We start from the raw sequence: 19,757 nt of genomic DNA, 5'->3' as shown, positions 1-19,757 counted from the left end.
CCAGACACAGGTGCACAATTAAATAGATCCTTAAACAGAGCCTTTAATTGTGCACCTATGTCTTGGCCTGTATCACCCTTCATCTGTGGTTGCTGGTCAGGCAAGTGTGGAGGTTAAACCTGAAATGTCTATGTCCAACCTGGTTGGCTTTTATCTGCTCTCGCCTTTTCATGCTCGAATGTCCTGGGCCATTTCTTGATCACCGGGTGTCCCACTGGCCAGCATACATTTTTGTGTTTGACGCCGATGAGCGACCTCGTTGGCGACTCAGAACTCAGGGACGCAGGCGGGAGTCGTCAGAATAACTGCTGTGTGATAAGGTCAAATATTACTTTTAATACAACAAATTAAAAGTAGCAAAAAATAATAATGTCACCCACAAGTTAATTTAAAATGAGATGCAAAATAGGGATATAGAATGTAACTGATAAATCAGAAAACAATCTATATAATGGATACAGCATAAATAAAAAATTAGCACAATGCTATAGCCAATGCTAACCATTAACTGATCCCCAGGCTCCTGCCCTTACAAGGGCAGTCCACAGCTAGCCCCATATTGCACAGGGCAGGAGCCTGGGGATCAGTTAATGGTTAGCATGTAAGGGAATTGACAGGGTATTGTCTTCCAATCGCTACCTTCCTGTAGGTATACAAAGTATCCCTGGTGACTCCTGACCATCTGCATAAGCCGGTGAGATTGTTCCTTTTTTTTGAAATCTCGTTTATGGAAGGCTATGAACCTGTTGGTCTGGCCTATGAAATATATATGTGCATACATGTGCAATTGGCTATAGCATTGTGCTAATTTTTTATTTATGCTGTATCCATTATATAGATTGTTTTCTGATTTATCAGTTACATTCTATATCCCTATGTGATGCGTTTGGGTGCTTGCAAATTATCCTTTGAAGATCACCCATTTATTTTGCATCTCATTTTAAATTCACTTGTGGGTGACATTATTATTTTTTGGTACTTTTAATTTGTTGTATTAAAAGTTATATTTTATCTCATTTGCTGCTATATACTGTAAATTTGGATGAGAAATATTTGTCATTTCGGACTGATGTTGGCATTTTTTGCTGTATTTGTTGTGTGACAAGGTCCCAACGACCGCCGAGGTCGTTATACGGATCGCCGGATCATTGCTGCATCGTTGAGTAGATCTGTCTGTTTGACAGCTTATTAGTGACCATTTGACCATTTAGCGATGTACCAGCGATCCTTACCAGGTCGTATCGTTATCGGGATCGCTGGTGCATCGCGTAGTCTAAAGGTTCCCTTACAGCTATCACATGACATGGTATACATAGCACAGCAAATCAGGAGAGATTATAGAGGCCTGTATAAAAGGCTATGCAGGGAATGCAGCAGTTATTTTGTAGTGAATCCGGATAGTGATAAGTCACAGCTCACAGAATGGTCTTAGAAATAGGGAGAGAGAATCTGTTTAACCATAGCTATATATGTTGAGGTCAATTTCACATTACTAAGGTTGTGTTTGTCTGAAAGGGCTTGAAAGGAGTTTGACACAGTCATAACAGACCTCAGAGTGTTACACACATATTTTCAGGGAAACTGGAGTATTTGTTATCTTCATTTAAAAAAAAAAGTCATAGGAGCTAGCGATTTTGACCATGCACCTTTTTAATAAATAAAATATTTGGGATTCTTAAATAACTATTTTTTTCTCTTTGATGCTAATATAGTGGTAAAATATTCTGCAGTGATGTACAGATATTGTCATCACTTACCTACATTCAACAAGGAGCATAATCTACCTTTCCCTTTTTCAAATGTATAGTGGTCAATGTCATAAAAAGTCAATTAAACTATTTCTATAAGCTACTCAAAGACAGGGAACGCATACAAACCTTTTGCAAATGTCATAGGTTGCTTCTGATCCCAGGACCCCAGTGTTTGAAGGCAGCAAGGCAACAATGAGCCATTTTGCTGACCAAGCCCAGCAAGAATGATTTGCTTGTTTTCTCATATGTGTCTGTAACGTTGTGCACATCAGTTCTGTCTACTTATAGCTGTTATTCTTGGTGTTGTTGTGGAAGATAATGTTGATGTGTTGTGTGCTAAGAATAGCGATAATGGATGATATGATTGAACAGCACAAAGCAAAGCCTCTCCATTAATTAGCAGGATAATTATTGTGAAGTATTACAAACAATAGAAATTACTCAAGGACTGGTATACTATGATACACAATAACACCTAAAAAGCTCAATGATGCCATTTGTTCTCACAGATTACTTGACGCCATTCTGATGTAGCTTGTAACTATTTTTGTGCTCCAGCTTTACCTTGTTCTCCCCATGAGGCTTATTGTCTTATTATCTGTGCTGTCTGCCCATGAACTTGTAACTAAAATTTAAGCTGCTATAAAGCTGACAGTCTCAGGTGGGCCTGAAGATGTGGGGGCAAACACAATGTTCTGACCATATTGGCTGCATCTCTAGAAGTAGGTACAGCAAGTTTCTTGTATACTGTCCTACAACCTGGTGGTCCATCTGAATGAAGATGGAGTTTGCCAGCATTGTGCTCCTACTGATGTCACGCTGTGACCGTAGGAATGCCGAGGAAAAGGGATTGTATACTATATCTAATCTAGGAAAGTCCTAGTCTATCCCTAACTCCCGGGTTTCTCCAGAAGGTGGAGTAAAAGGGGTAACACAGGCTGGACAGATGGGGAAAACCAAGGCACAAACAACAGGCTCAGTATAAAGCACAAAGGGGAGATGGGAGCATAGTAACGAGGCAGAAAAGCAACATGAAGGAACAACAAAAAGGGAAAGAAAAACTATTCACAACAAACCACATACAACAATCTCAAAATTACAAGAGGGACTCTCCAGAACACTTTATCCAATGCAGCCAAGAACAGAATGAAGATTCTATTGCTTGCATGGAGGGAAGCCAGACAGAGGTTTATATAATGAAAGGGTGTGGTTCCAATAAGCAGTACAGCCAATAGGTCACAAGGGACTCTAAACCCTTTTAATGCCAAAAGAAATCCGCTTACTCATGAATGACCATGAGGATTTCAAGAGGACCTGTGTTAATTGCGCAGTCTTCTAATATCAGATGTAACACAGGTCCAGGCAGAATGTGGCACATTCATGACAGTGCCCACCTTCTATGAGGGGCTTCAGTACCCTCAGGCCAGGTTTATCAGGATGTGCTACAAGGAAAGCCTGAATTAATCTACTGACAATAACTTCGTATGAGGGAATTCATGTTCTCTCCTATTGACCATAACTTTTCCAGTGGACCAGGTACTGGAGGGAGTGATGGACAAGACAAGAGTCAACAATTTTAGCAATCAGAAATTCTAAATTCAAATGACGCCATATATTTTTGAGCAAAGACCTATGGGAAACATTATGGATATTAAGTGCTAGTGCCAACCCAAGTCAAAAAGCCATTAGACTGATGACGGCCGTTATCTTATATGAACCAATAAACCTATACGGGAATACGGGACCAAGTTTCAGGAAGGAACCCTCAACTTAAAGCTCCTGGTGGACAACCACATATAGTCATTCACACAAATGTCCAGACCTGACATACTTTTTTTTATCAGTGATGCATTTGAATCTATTTCCCATCACCTTCAAGTTGTTCTGTACACTTTGCAACATGGAAGCTAGCGACGAAGAGAAAAGTTCCTCCTTAGGAATCCCTGAAACCTCCTCCCTACTGAAAGTACAGAACTGCGGGTGAAATCCATATGCACCAGGGAATGGTGACTTACCAGTGGACTCATGGTGGCAATTGGTAAGCCAAACTCAGCCAAGTGTAGTTATAATTGATGACCAATCCTCCTGATTATCAGAAGCAAAAGACTTAAGGTATGTCTCTAGGCTTTGGTTCATACGTTCAGTCTGACCATTCGATTGAGGATGAAATTTCGAGGAAAATGATAAATGCACTCCCAAACAAGAACAACAAGCCCTCCAGAATTTATACACACACTGGGTCCCCCGATCTGACACCACGTGATGCTTTACGATCTCACTGATGAACACCTTAGCCAACATTTTAGCATTCAGCAGAGCTGGTGAAGGAAAAAAAAAGTGCCATTTTACTGAACCTTTCCACCACGGCTAAAATCACCGTTTTACCTTCAGATGGCAAAAGATCGGTAATAAAGTCCATGGTCTATTAGGTATAACTAAATGTAGGAGAGACCCGGATGGAGGAGAATATATGGGGTCTTACAATGAGCACAAGAATTATAGGTAGACACAAAATCCACCACATCCTAACCCAACCTAGGCCACCAGAAATTATGAGAAACAAGATCCACAGTAACCTTTCTAACTGGGTGAACTGCAGGACCCGAGCGATGACGTTCTACTAAAATTTTTAAACATAAAAGTAGTGAAACAAATACTTTCCTTTAAAGGGAATCTGTCACCACATTTGACCTATCTAAGGCTAGTTTCACATTTACGCCTTTTTGCACAGCGTTTCGTGCGTACTTGAAAAAAACACTTGCAAGCACATGTAAAAGCAGCGATTTTTTGACGCATCAGCGTGCGCATGACGACAAAAAACTCAGCGTTTGTATGCGTTTTCATGCGTTTTTGCATGCGTTTGCGTTTTTAGGCGCATGCGTTCTCTAGGTGTCCCATTTCACAGAAGAAAAATCCTTGAAAAATTCTTGAAACAGACTTCACCAATGGGACACCAGTGGGCATGTGTCATGGGAATTCTTTATATAGACCCTGTTACAGCTGAAGTCTTCAGATTTGGTTGCTTTTTCGTTTGCGAACATGGATCTGCGTTGGAAGACTTTTCACTTTAACTTGGATTTGGACATCGCGCTGGCTCAGTCTTTTGCATTTGCTTGCCAGCAACAAAGGGAGAGAGAGACAGCGAAGACGGCAGCGGGGGCGTTTGTGGATACATCCGATTATTGAACTCCGGGAGAGCAGTGGAGCATACCACACCCTCTACAGCGAGCTCCAGGGAAACACGTAGAAATTTAGTGACTATACCCGGATGTCCCAAGAAAGCTTCAGGGATTTGCTTGCTCGTGTTCAAGGAGCCATCTGGAGACAGGACACACAGCTCCGTCGTGCGATTCCTCCTGAGGAACAGCTCCTGGTCACATTACGGTGCATAATATTTAAAAACCAATGCCTGCATAATTGTTTTTGGTCAGCCATGTACTATTCCAAAGCCTGCAGAATTATTGGTCTGCCATGTACTAATATTTTTACATTTCATTGTTTTACAAAACTCTATAGACATAAATATTAATTTTTATTCTTTCTCTGGCAGATTCCTGGCTACTGGAGAGACCCTATCTTCACTCCACTTCCAGTACCGGCTTGGAATCTCCACCTTGTCAGGAATAGTTGCCGACACCTGCCGGGCTTTGTGGGACATTCTCTGTCCAGAATTTATGCCCCTCCCCACCGCGGAAAAGTGGATGCAAATCACTGAAAGATTCTTGACAGTCTGCAATTTCCCCAACTGTTTGGGAGCGGTGGATGGGAAACACATCCGGATAATAAAACCCAAAAGAATAGGCTCTGAGTACTATAACTATAAAAAGTACTTTTCTACAGTACTCATGGCCATTGCGGATGCAGACTGTCTGTTTGTTGCGGTGGACATTGGGCATTTGGCCGGGGGAATGACTCACAGACTTTTAAGAACTTTGACATGGGCTGTAGGTTGTATGGCAACCATTTTAATTTCCTCGCGCCACGGCCTCTTCCCCACACCGAAGGTCTGCCACAGCCATTTGTAATGGTTGGGGATGAGGCATTACAAATGTGCCAAAACCTGCTGAAACCCTACTCCAGTCATGACTTGGACCACACCAAAAAAATCTTTCATTACAGACTGACCAGGGCCCGAAGAACTGTAGTGTGTGTTTTTGGTATTCTTGTCTCCAGATGGCACATTCTCGGCACAGCGATTAATCTAAAGCTGGAAAAAGTGGATGAGGTGGTGAAGGCATGTGTGGCTCTTCATAATTTTGTTATGGCTAAAGAGCACCCTAACTTTGAACTCGAAGAACCAGCTGCAAACCCATTGCCGGAATTCACTCAGCAGTCAGCACCCTCTCAGGTCATCAGTTGAAGTTGGCCAAATGAGGGACCAATTTGCAGCCTACTGTATCTCTGATGCAGGATGTGTGGAATGGCAAGATAAAATGGTGTAAAAAAATTTTTCTGTTGTGTATGTTAATAAAAAACTTGTTTGGATACCGGTTCTGAGTGCACTCTTTTTTTATACACAATACACAATAATACACAATAATCACCTGCCCAGGTGTACTTGTGAATTCAGGGTGCTGTGTTTTGTGCATCATTAATTTACTAGCACTCCTGGCCAGTTGACTACATACACACAAGTTGTATGACCTGTAGCATCTCTACAGTTTGTGTTCAATGTGCAGCCACGGTGGAGATAATACATATTTGTATCACACACATGACCTGATGTTACAAATAGTGATTTATGGATGCAATAGCATCCTTCATTGTTTATAACACCTGACCATGTGAAAATAAATATCAATATAGGATCTCCACTGTGGCTTTAGTATGAACGCAAACTATATTGATGATAAAGTTTATACAACTTCTACAATACCCAGGCCTGTTGTCATGGTGAAATTAGCACACCTGGGCAGTTGAATACACATATGATTTAAACTCCAGCATCGCTCCAGTCTGTGTGCAATAGATAATGCAGGCTGAAGCAACGCTGCAGGTTAACTCACATGTGTATTCACCTGCCCAGGTGTGATAAATACTTATGATACGAGGCCAGGGTATTATGCATATGACGTGTATTTTCTCCATCATCTCCTCAGTTTGTTGACCACCCAATGAATAGAGGATGTTATTAATTACAAGGTATATCTATAATCCCTGGCCTTGTGTCACAAAGAGTGAAATGAGGATGGTAAAAACACACCAATCCTCAATTCACTCTTTATGATACATGGCAAGGTAATAATAGATATGCCTTGCACTCAACACTATCCTCTATTCAGTCTGTGCAATATTAGCAGACTGAAGAGACTGATGGTGAAAATACAAGTCATATATTTGTGGTTTTGACTACACATATCTCCAGGAATGACACAAGAATCATGTGTCATTAATGGAGCTATGTGATGGCAAAAACACAAAGTGTATGGCGCAATGTGTGTACGGCGCAGTGTGTGTAGGCAGCGAAAGACACACTAATCAAACATTATTATGGTAAACCATAAATTCAAATTTATTTTGAACCAAAAAAAAATCTATTTTGAATGACGTTTGGGGGAATATGGTTGCATGTTGGGGGTGTGGAGAGATGAGGAACGGCTGGAAGGCGAGGAAGGGGTTCTATGGGAAGGTGAAACAAAAGGTGGGGTGGAAAGGAACTCAGGGATGGAACTTGAGGCAGGTTGAGACACAGTGGGAGGTGAGGGGGGAGGGACGGTTAAAGTTTTTCTTTTTTTGTGTCTATTTTGTGTTTGTGTGTCCTGCCTGGATCTCCTGGAGCTGGCTGACTGCCTTGAGGTTTCTGACCGCCTGGAGCTGGGTGACCACCTTGTTGTTTCTGACCACCTGGAGCTGGGTGACCTTGGCTGCGTGGGAGCAAACAGCGAATATGGGTCCCCACTTTGATGCTGATCCTGCTGCTGATGCTGCTGATGATGCTGCTGCTGGTGCTGCTGCTGCTCAGTGATTGAGTTGCCAGTGCTGGTCCTTGCAGGAGGATTTGTGGTGGTAGTGCTGCTCCTTGCAGGAGCATTGGTGGCGGCAGTGCTGGTCCAGGCTGGAGGAGTGGTGGCGGCAGTGCTGGTCCAGGCTGGAGGAGTGGTGACGGCAGTGCTGGTCCAGGCTGGAGGAGTGGTGGTGGCAGTGCTGGTCCTGGCTGGAGGAGTGGTGGCAGTGCTGGTCCAGGCTGGAGGAGTGGTGGCGGTGGCGGTGCTCCAAGCAGGCGTGGTGGCGGTGTTGATCCAGACAGAAGCAGCGCTTGCCATGGTGATGGTGGTGGAGTATCTAGCAGCACTCGGACTTGGGGTGGTGTAGTGGTTTCCGGCTTGGCTTGGAATGCAGGTGGCCATGCAGTGGTATGCAGCAGAAGTCAGTACTGACCTGAAGCGCGTCAGTGGTGGCACAGATGGAAATGCCACCACTGACTGCTGCCCGTACTGACTCTGCTGCATAGCCTGAAAGAAAGAATTGTTGCAGGCCTGCATCACAGTCAGCTGGAGATCTGGACTAAGGTGTTCTGCCATGGACTGTTCAATTTTGCTGAAAAAATGGTGTGCTGGTCTGTTGAGGTCGGCTTCCAGATGGTCAAGGCGACTGCCCAGTGGAAGCGGTGGTCCATGTAATTAAAACCGCTGTCCACTCAGTTAAAACCGCTTTCCACTCTGTCTGCCAGCGCCTTGAGGCTATTCTGAAAGACTGAGCTCAAGTGAAGGAACTCTGGCATGACATTCCTGTCCGAGACCCTCTGCCGCTGACCGTAAGTGCCCGCAAAACCAGTGGCAGAGACCTGGGACAGGGGAAGACCTGACATACCAGCTTCCTGGTCTCCAGCTGTCTGTGTTGCTGACCTGCAAGATGCTTCCTGGCTGTCGGATGGCTGGTACTGGTCCGAGGTCATTCAATGAAGGACCGCTCCAGGGATAGGTTGCAGGGTGCTGCTCCAGGTGCTGTGAAAAGAAAAACATTAGTATCATGCATTTACAAGCGCCAACTGCTCTGAAATAGAAAAGTAAAGATTAAAAAAGAATACAATACACCAAAATACTTACTCTCTGGTGGCAAGGACCGGTCTTAGGAACGCCAAATCCCAATGATATCGGTATTTTGTTCTGGTCCTTGCCGCTGAACCACTGCGAACCTGGCCCTCATCACGAACATCCCTATTGAAGCAGTCCTTCATCGAGCTCCAACCAGTTCTGACTTTGTTCACTGTGGGAAAAAGAAAGAAAAAAAATTATACAATGCACTGATGACCAAATCTCTAGAATCTCACTGCAGCATCACACAACAATACAATAAACAATGCACTGTTGGTCATGATAACACAAATGTGTATGATTCTAGAATATCTCTAGCATCACACACACCTGTGTCATCATGGCCAAGGTGACTGCGGCATCCCAAAACAATACAATATACAATGCAGTCATTGTTGACCATGATAACACAAATGTGTATCACACTAGAATATATCTAACATGACACACCCCTGTGTGATCACGGCCAAGGTGACTGCGGGATCACAAAACAATACAATATACAATGCCCTCATTGTTGACCATGATAACACAAATGTGTATAATGCTAGAATATCTCTAGCATCACACACCTGTGTCATAATGCCCAAGGTGACTGCAGCATCCCAAAACAATACAATATGTAATGCACTCATTGTTGACCATGATAACACAAATGTGTATCATGATAGAATATATCTAGCATGACACACCCCTGTGTGATCACGGCCAAGGTGACTGTGTCATCACAATGCAATACAATAGACAATGCACTCATTGTTGACCATGATAACACAAATGTGTATCATGCTAGAATATATCTAGCATGACACACACCTGTGTCATCATGGCCAAGGTGACTGTGTCATCACAAAGCAATACAATAGACAATGCACTCATTGTTGACCATGATAACACAAATGTGTATCATGCTAGAATATATCTAGCATGATACACACCTTTGTCATCACGGCCAAGGTGACTGTGGCATCACAAAACAATACAGTAGACAATGCACTCATTGTTTACCATGATAATACAAATGTGTATCATGCTAGAATATATCTAACATGACACACACCTGTGTCATCACGGCCAAGGTGACTGCGGCATCACAAAACAATACAATATACAATGTACTCATTATTGACCATGATTACACAAATGTGTTTCATGCTTGAATATATCTAGCATGACACACACCTGTGTGATCACGGCCAAGGTGACTGCGGCATCACAAAACAATACAATATACAATGCACTCATTGTTGACCATGATAACACAAATGTGTATCATGCTAGAATATATAGTATCTAGCATGACACACACCTGTGTGATCATGGACAAGAGTCACTGCCGCATCACAGAGCATTGAAATACTTAGGAAAATCCTTGTGGACCCTTTGACAGGAGTTGTCCCAGCCCTCCATCAGCACTGCGGCCACCTCATTCTAGAGACTCCCGGTCACCGACGTGTCACGGCTGTCCCACAATGGGACACACTCCTGGATCAAGTTGATCAGGGCTTTGTTGTCCAGGGCGATTTCTTGGTCCCGTTGGGGAGCCTAGAAAAAAAGAACATTAGAATCTTGGAAAGATTTTGAAATGAAAATAATAGAAAAAGATACAGAAAAGAAGCAAGATTGAAGATAAAAACAGTACAGAAAAAAAGGCAGGGTGAAAAAAAAAAATTAAAAAAGGGACATTCACAGTCATTTGATACTTACAGGCCGTGTCACCGCCCACACTTGGACTGGTTGCTCCTGCTGTTCCTCCTCACTTGGCATGTCCGATAAGGTCTGAAAAAGAACAAAAATTAATTTGCCACATGTGTACATGCAGCAGCGAATACTTACCCAAAATGTAGGGCAGGAAGATACTCACTTCACGCTCTGCTTGGGCCAGCTCACCCCGGGACGGTGTGTACTCCTCTGAAGAAGACATGCTGCAATACAAAAAAAATTAGTACATAATAAATTTAAAAAAGGACAGGCAGACATTAGGTTCAGAATACTCACATTCTTGAAGTTGCTGCTTCTCTCAGAAATTATGGCTGCTGTTCTCTCTTCCAGGCTGTCTGTAGATAGTGGTCTGCCAGTGCAAACACCTTCTTTTACCTACACTACCCCACAGACAATGTTTCTTGTGTAGGGGGTGGTTTAAACAAGTGTCTAGACATTGTTTACTCAAAAATCGCATGCACTCAAAAGCGCAGACAGGTGCATGTCCATGCGCATGCCTGCGACCCCATAGACTGTAATGTGTTTTTTTGGCACACTCTGTGTGCACGCGAGTGCATGCGTTTTTTGACAAGGTCGGGCGGAATAAAAAACGCAACATGTAGCGGCTAGCGCATCTAGGCGCACACATGCAAAAAGTGCATGCTCACAAAATTGCACATGAACGCGTGCAAGCGCTAGACCATGCGCCCTACATTTTAAACATAGGGGCGCATGGCGCATGCGCCCGATAGCACTCGATGGGCTGCGCGCAAAAATGCTAATGTGAAACCAGCCTAAACTATTAATATGGCTATACAGGTAATAGACTGAAGATTAAAGTCCTCCCTGTGTGTCTCATATCAGCTGTGTTGTTGCTGAGAAATTATCTTTTATCACTTTATATGTGACTCCTTCCAGGCTCTGGGGCAGATTGTGCCTGGAGATAAATCTGCCCCCAGAGCTTATTTTACATGAAGGAGGTGTACCCAATGTGAGACAAGTAACTAACACAGAACAGGAGAAATTAAATTTGTCTTCTAGCAAACACATTTTTGCCTCTCTCTCAGCTATGCTGTATTTTAACAATATTGCATCCTGTGTGCCTGTGAGATGGAAGCTGAGAGGAATCTGAAAGATGTGTCAGTTCTCAGGAGAGCCTTTACATATCACACTGGTAATAGTGGAAACCGTGTCACATCACCTTGGCAACCATTACACATCACACTGGTAACACTGGTAACCATTACACATCACACTGGTAACAGTGGAAATCGTGTCACCAGGCCCGGATTTAAGGGGCGCCCATGGGGCCCGGGCCCTGGGCCACCAACCAAGCGGGGGCCTCCCACCAGTATAGAGATAAATATCTCAAAACATGTAAAATACACTTCTCTTTGCTGTGAACCGTTTCTAATGATAAGCAACATTTAACAAAAGAGAAACTATTGAAAGTGTACAGGAAAGATGTATATCTTTGTACCGTGTTAGCCAGTAGATAGAAAAATATTCAGGATTGAGAGTCCTCAGTGGTTGATACCTTTTAATGGCTAACTGAAAAGATGGTAACACATTGCAAGCTTTCGAGACTACTCAGGTCTCGACTTCAGGCTAGACTAATACAAAATCTGAAGAGTCACATATTTATGCACAATACAACACAGAAAAAATGCAATAGATAAGACAAGTGACGTGAAGCAGAACTATCAATATGGGAGAGGGAGAAACAATATTGGACCAGTTCATAGATAAGGAGTCCAGATGTTTTATAGTCCTCTGATTGGGGTCTCCTAATGTGTTGTGATGCCTCCACAAGGTCTTGAAAGCAAATTCCTTAATTGATGTAAAAAGACATAAATCCATGCGACACATTCATTCCAGCACTGAGAGTGTCAAAGGTCTCATCTATGAACTGATCCAATATTTATGTTTCTCCCTCTCCCATATTTTCAGTTAGCCATTAAAAGGTATCAACCACTGAGGACTCTCAATTCTGAATATTTTTCTATTGAAAGTGTAGGGACCTGGCTAAGGTCCTACATCTCAGTGGCTGGCGCAGAGCGGCAGAGTCATGGCACCTGACCTACGTCAGCATACACTGACCTGGCTAGCCAGACTTCCTTAGTACCCTGTACCTAATGCTTAGCTTATGGCATGCGGCAGCCTTCTACGATCCCAACAGAAGCTTCTAGGCGCTACCTATTCAGCTATATGATCGCTTCCTCAGATTAGATCAGATGAGAGTTTGTTTAGGTACCTTCTAAGAAGGAGGCAGAGCCACAATGTCGGCGTGAGAAGAGGATTCTCCACCGCGAAGTGCGGCAGGACTTCACTCTGGAATGGATCTTCAGTCACTGAAGATCCAGAGGTGAAGTGGTTCAGTCTTCACAGTGTCGTGGGTGGGTGAGTATGATCTCTGTCTGTCTGTGTGTGTGTCTGTCTGTGTATCTTTCTTGCAGCTCCTGTCCTACACAGTGCCATACTGTATATACAGGTCCACACTATATCCTGCATTACAGTATGTCTGTGTATACTGTATGTATATAGTGTGGACCTGTTTACAGTATAGTGCTATGTATACACTTTATACAGCCCCTCAGCCTTTATTCTATACACAGCCAGCACAGCAACAGCCTCTGATATATACAGGTAAACAGCCTCTGATATATACAGCCCAGCAGCAGCCCCTCATATATATACAGCCCAGCAGCAGCATCTAATATATACAGCCCAGCAGCAGCCCCTCATATACTGTATATATACAGCCCAGCAGTAGCCCCTCATATATATACCGCCCAGCAGAAGCCTCTCATACATATACGATATGACAAAAAAGACACGTCACTCCGAGAATTCAGATGTGGGGTGCGCAGAAAAGGATACCAGTCCCAATTCAATACAGAAAAAGAAATCCGGCACTCCCAAATGCAGAAAAAATAGTTTTGTTTTATTCACAGCCTAATAATCCACACAGTGCACCATAGCAATACAGCATATCTCTGTCAGCGCTTTGTGACTCCTTCTGCTCTCCTCACAGCTCCACATGAGCAGCTTGTCTACGTTGCTACGCACTATTCTGAACCCACAGTGTCATGTTTTTGGAATATTAACAGGTTTTGCCATTGTCTGAAGAAGGTCCATGATAGTGACCGAAACGTAACAAATAGAATGTACACCGTGTGGATTATTAAGCTGTGAATAAAACGAAACTATTTTTTCTCATACATATACAGCCTAGCAGCAGCCTCTGACATATTGAGCCCAGCAGCAGTCTTTGATATAGACAGCCCAAATTTCTACAATATACATACTGTGAGGTGCCAAGGGGAGAGGTACTAGAAAACAGGTATATTTCTCCCCGTTTCATTTCATATGTCTCCCTGTACTGATGATGAAGCCAGTTTATTTCACTGTAATCCAGTCCTGGTTTCCTTAGTGATCAGCATGGAAAGGACTGGTAGTTCCCCCTCCACTAATTCAATCCAGGTTTTGGTTTCCTGACTGGACCAGCTGATATAATCAGGAGGAGCTGGGATCTCTCAGTCTATCTGGTCTGCTGAGCTGGGAGCTGACACAGTAAGATTACATGGACTTCTTTGCTGTTATATAGGTTTATTTTGTAGTTAGCCTGCTATTGTTAGTTAGTGGTCAGACGGCCTTAGATGTTTTATTTCATGTTTGGCATATGTAACATTGAATAACAAGTGTGCACAATAAATATGCCGTGTCAATATCCATGTGGAACTTGCTAGTCTGCTGAAGTGACTTCATAGCCACACGCTTGTGCCAAAGCAAAGATCCCAGCTGAGCTATCTATTCCCCACAATACATACATAAGTACATATTTTAATCTTTAATTCCCTTTCAGGACTTCAAGGGTTGACAAGGTCATTTTGTTACTTTTAGATTACCGTCATGGATAATCGTGAAGGAGATAGGCACAGACATCGCACAAGAATTTGGGAGTCTGGGGCTTCTAAAAGACATAAGGCAAAAGAAGCAACAATGAAATCAACAGAAGAGATAGCAAAGACAAGAAAATTGGACGAGTTCTTCACTGTTCATTCAAGGCAAGTGTCAGAAAGGAGTAATGACCTTGTAGAATCTGATCAAACTGACAATGCTTCAGTGGATATTGTTGTTGATCCTGGCGGCAAAGAAATGGCTGAAGTAATAACGCGTACAACTGAAGAACACAAAGAAAAGGAGACTGATAGTGGCACATCTTATGAAGAAGGTGAAGTTGAGGGCCCACCAGGGGGCGATGACATTGGACTTTGGACTTCCATTATTTCGGAACAGGTGAGAGATTACTGGCTGAAAAGGGGTGTATCAACAATCCAGCACTGTGATGAAAGTTTGTTCATTGCACACTCGGTTCAGCAACCTAGAAAGGACTGCAATATTCCAAGAATGTGCACACTTGGGCTTTTCCATCATCAAAATCATAATGGAGAAGTCATAACGAGGAATTGGTTATGCTTCTCTTCCTCTAAAGGATGCATTTACTGCTTCACATGCAGATTGATGATGTGCTTTATTACAGCATCTGAGTCTTCTCAGTTTTCGTCTAATGGATTTTGTGATTGGAAACATTCACAAGAACGTATAAAAAGTCATGAGCAGTCAGCGGAACATCTGAACTCTACAATTGCTTTCAATATGAGGTTAAAAGCGATTGAGTGAATTGATACGGAGCTAACACAACAGGTCGAGGCACAGGAGCATTATTCAAGGTCAGTATTGAAATGAGTAGAAAATGTTATTCAGTTTATTGCCGAGCGTGGCTTAACATTTAGAGGATAACAAATTGGTTGGGTCACCTAGAAATGGAAACTTTCTGGGCATTCTTGAACTCATTGCCCAGTACGACGACTTTCTTGCACAGCATATCAAAACTCAAGCCAATCGTGGCAAGGGTCATACAATCTACCTGTCATCTACAATTATTGAAGAAATTATCAATGTAATGTGCGAGCAAGTCCTCAGAGAAATTATTTCTCTAGCTAGCAAATCAAAATACTACTTTTTGGACTCCACACCCGATGCAGCTCACATTGACCAACTAACCCTTGTATTGAGGTATATAGAGAAAGATGGCCCTGTGGAACGCTTTGTAAAATTCATGGCAGACCTGGGAAATTGCCGCAGTCAAAGTTATGACAATGCATCTGCAATGAGTGGCAAATACAACGGCCTGCAAGTCAAAGTGAGAGAGCAGAACAATCTTGCATCCTGGATTCCTTGTACGGCACACTCTTTAAATCTGGTTGCTAAAAATGTTGTAGAAAGCTGCTTGAGTGCTGTACATTTTTTGACTTCCTTGAAAAGCTGTTCCTCTTCTTCACAGTTTCAACACATTGGCATCAGCTCCTGACTGAGGCTTTGAAAAATATTGACTCAGCAACAGCATTGACTCTCAAACGTGTCACAACGCGTTGGTCCTGCAGAGCTGATGCTACTAAGGCCCTTAAGCATGACTATCAGCAGATTAAAGATGTGCTTAAACAGATTGCTGATGATTTTGAAGAAAAAAGCTGTGTACGATGTGAAGCAGCAGGACTGTTAAGACAAATGAATCAGCTTGAAATTGGTATTAACACCACCTCCTGGAATGATATCCTGCATAGAACAGATGCTATTAGTAAAAATCTACAACACGCAAAACTCGATCTGAACACTGCTGTGGCGTCATTGACCAGCTTAATAAACTATGTTGCATCAAAACTCCTTCAAACTTTATGAGAAGCAAGGTGAAGAGCTGTCTGGTTCATCTGAGTACGATAACTCGACACAGGCGCTGAAATGTGTGTCTCAATCCATTGGATTATGGCCATACGGAAGTACAACTCAGCTTCTGAAAATTACAGAACAAAAACTTTGTTGCCTATCATTTATCAGTTTATCGCTTCTCTTGACCAAAGTCTTCAAGCATATAAAGATATATCAAGCAAATTTAGCTTTTTTAGCCATCTGAAAGAACTGTCTTCAGACGAGCTTAAAGCCACAGCAGAGTAACTCATCAGGTCTTATTCAGATGACTTGGACATTACATTTATCGATGAACTGTGCCAGTTTGTAACTGTCAGAGACACCGCACTGCACTTGCTCATAGAGCCAGTGCGCATGTCCTGAGTACTGAAGCAGTGCTAAAAGATACCTGTGGAGAAGGGCAGCAGAGGTGACCATGCGTGCTTCAAGCTAATAGTGTCAGGGTCCAGTCAGCGCTGGAAAGTAAAGAGGCACGGGACCTGCGGACACTGAAAATGAGCAAGTTGCACAGGACCTATGGTCATGTGACTGCAAGGGGGCGGGGCTTAGCGTCCTGTTTTCAGATAGGACAGGACACCATACAACAACTCAGAGTCAGGCAAAACAGAGGTCACAGCAGTATGGGCAAACGAGGTACAGGAGGGACAAACAGACGGGTAGTCAGACAAAGCCAAAGGTCATACACAAGAGGGCAACGTGGTACCAAGGGGACAAGCAGAGAGAAGTCGAGTCACAAGCAGAGAGTCATACACGAGAGGTAGTGCAGTACAAGAGGGTCAGGCAGAACTCGTAACAGGGACAGAACCAGATCACAACTGAACAAGCAAGCAAGATATCAGGCACAAGGCACACGTATACAAGAGGTCACTTAACTCAGCCGAGGGCAGGAGTATAACTGACACCGGACCCAGGTCCAGTGAACACTAAATAGCCTCCTGCTGCCAGAGAGAGGCAGCACAATTAACCCATAGTCTAACCAGGACTGGTCAAAGCGAAATCCCGTCCTGGATCATGACAGTACCCTCCTCTCAATGGGGGGCCACCGGACCCCCTGGTCTCTCAGGGTACTTGGCGTGAAAGGCTCGGATCAACCGATCCGCATGAACTGATCGAGCAGGAACCCACGAGCGTTCCTCAGGACAGTAGCCCTTCCAATGTATCAGATACTGAAGGGCGCGACGGACCAACCTGGAGTCGACAATTCGTTCCACCTCGTACTCAGCCTGCCCATCTACCAGAACCGGTGTCGGGGAAGATGATGATCCCTCCCCACCGGACCTCACAGGTTTCAAAAGGGCCTTATGGAAAACATTAGGGATCCTTAGAGATGGCGGAAGACTCAACCGAAAAGCCACCGGGTTAACTGCATCGGTAATTATATAGGGACCTATAAACTTGGGTCCAAGCTTCGCAGAGGGGACCTTGAGCCTTATATTTTTGGTGGATAACCATACCTTATCTCCGACCTGAAACACTGGACCCACGGATCGTTTTTTGTCCGCAAAAAATTTAAATTTGTCCTGGGCCTTCGTAATGTTATTCTGGACCTCACGCCATACCTCCCCCCAACCGCTGGATCGTCTCGTCCGCCCCAGGACACCCAGAATACAAGCTGGAAAATTCTCCAAAATGAGGATGAAACCCATAATTGCAAAAAAAAGGAGATGTACCCGTAGACTGGTTAGTGCGGTTGTTAAATGCAAACTCAGCCAATGGTAACACAGAACACCAATTATCCTGTCGGGCTGAGGTCAAACAACGCAGAATTTGCTCCAGAGACTGATTGGTCCGCTCAGTCTGCCCATTAGTCTCTGGATGGTAGGCGGATGAAAAGGACAGACCAATACCCAACCTCCTACAAAAAGCTCTCCAAAATCTGGACACAAATTGCAGTCCCCTATCAGACACCACATTCAGGGGTACCCCATGCAACCGCACCACATGCTCCACAAACAATCTGGACAATGTTTCCGCATTAGGTAGAGCTGCCAAAGGTACAAAATGTGCCTGCTTACTAAACCTGTCCACTACGACCCAGACCACGGTATTACCCTTGGAAGGGGGAAAGTTGGTGATGAAATCCATGGACAGATGAGTCCATGGTCTCTCAGGAATTGGCAGTGGCACCAATTCCCCGGCCGGCCGGTTATGGGGAGTTTTTGCACGGGCACAAACCTCACACGCAGACACATACTCCCCAACATCAGAGGCTAAAGAAGACCACCAGAATATTCTAGCAATGGCCTTCCGGGTCGCTGAGATCCCTGGATGTCCACCCAGAACTGAGTCATGGAACTCCTGGAGGACCTTGAGACGAAACTGAGCTGGCACAAAAAGTTTATCCACCGGCTTAACTGGAGGTGCAAGAGCCTGGGCTTCTCGAATCTCCCGTTCCAACACATTAGAAACCTCTGCCACCACCACCCCAGGCTGAAGAATGGAGGATGGAGGTTCCGGGAGGGACACCGGATCAAGACTGCGTGACAACGCATCCGCTCTGATATTCTTGGATCCTGGTCGAAAAGTGATCGAGAAGTTGAATCGGGAAAAAAAAAGTGACCATCTAGCCTGTCTGGGAGTCAACCTTTTAGCTGACTCAATGCAAGCTAGGTTTATGTGGTCCGTGATTACCGTTATAGGATGAACAGCCCCCTCCAAAAAATGCCTCCATTCTGCAAAAGCCAATTTTACGGCAAGAAGTTCCCGATTCCCCACATCATAGTTTCTCTCCGCAGGGGAGAACTTCTTTGAGAAAAAGGCGCAAGGTCTTAAATTGGTCAAAGTGGAGGGTCCCTGGGACAATACCGCCCCCACCCCCACCTCTGAGGCGTCTACCTCAACAATAAATGGTTCAGAGGGGTCCGGTTGGATAAGAACCGGGGCCGACATGAAACATTTTTTCAAAAACTGAAATGCCGCTACCGCTGCGGTTGACCAATTCTTGATATCGGCCCCCTTTTGAGTCATGTCTGTGAGGGGTTTAACCACCTGTGAGAACCCCCTTATAAATTTCCGATAATAATTAGCGAACCCTAGGAAACGTTGCAGACCCTTCAAATCACACGGTTGAACCCACTCGAGAATGGCCTGCACCTTATTAGGATCCATACGATACCCTTCAGCAGACACGATGAACCCCAGAAAGGACAGTTCCTGAACAAAAAATAAACATTTTTCAAGTTTAGCAAACAGACAGTTCTCCCTGAGCCTTTGGAGAACTGCCCGAACATGACCAATGTGAGTCTGTTTATCAGGCGAGTAGATTAAAATGTCATCCAAATACACCACCATAAAACGTCCAATCAAATCGGAGAACACATGATTTATGAAATTTTGGAAGACCGCTGGAGCGTTGGTCAGGCCGAAGGGCATGACCAAATTTTCAAACAACCCTTCAGTAGTGAGAAAAGCGGTCTTCCATTCATCTCCGTCACGGACTCGGATAAGGTTATACGCTCCCCGTAGATCTAATTTCGAAAACCACTTAGCTCCGGACAACTGA

Source organism: Dendrobates tinctorius, unplaced genomic scaffold (assembly GCF_039654945.1).
Source record: "Dendrobates tinctorius isolate UK_male_01 unplaced genomic scaffold, ASM3965494v1 ptg000022l, whole genome shotgun sequence".
Lineage (NCBI taxonomy): Eukaryota > Metazoa > Chordata > Amphibia > Anura > Dendrobatidae > Dendrobates > Dendrobates tinctorius.
Note: the sequence above shows the minus strand (reverse complement) of the source record.